The sequence below is a fragment of the Triticum dicoccoides genome, chromosome 1B (assembly GCF_002162155.2).
Source record: "Triticum dicoccoides isolate Atlit2015 ecotype Zavitan chromosome 1B, WEW_v2.0, whole genome shotgun sequence".
In the NCBI taxonomy this organism is placed as follows: domain Eukaryota; kingdom Viridiplantae; phylum Streptophyta; class Magnoliopsida; order Poales; family Poaceae; genus Triticum; species Triticum dicoccoides.
The window spans coordinates 647,897,481-647,898,048 of NC_041381.1; positions in this window are offsets into that span (position 1 = coordinate 647,897,481).

Genomic DNA, 568 nt, shown 5'->3' on the forward strand with positions numbered 1-568 from the left:
CGCTGAGCGCTCCCCAAAAACCTTATCACCCTTCTCCTGTACAGGACTCAGCGCGCGTGGATGTCCCTCTTGTTCTCATGCTCATACAAGTTGGGAAGGAGCCTCCCTTATAAAGAGGTCCAACTCCCTCTAAACTAGCAAGGTGAGACTAAACTTTAGTTCCACCTCTTGCCTTGCATAAATAAGCTGCGTGGGCCTCTAGGATTTATAGGAATTTTTGAAACTGCTATTGGACTAGGCCCAAAATAGACAAAATTCCAGCAGGCGGCGGCGACGGTGAATTTTTCCAATCGCAGGAACTGAGTAACGACGGACGAGCAGATTGTGAAAACGAAACGACCATGCGTCGTGGACTCGCTCGTGGTCGTGCGTATTACTTCTAGAATCCTTTGTCTTCCACGTGGGCTGTTTTTCTTTTGCTTTTTCCTCATATTAGGGCCGCTGGCAACTTGGCCTGCTTCCTACAATCACGCACACATCATGTTGAGTACGTACATGGGCTCTAGGCCTCTCGCTGTGGGATGGCCGGATGGATCACAAGGGGGGCGAGAGAGCCAGCTATTAAGGT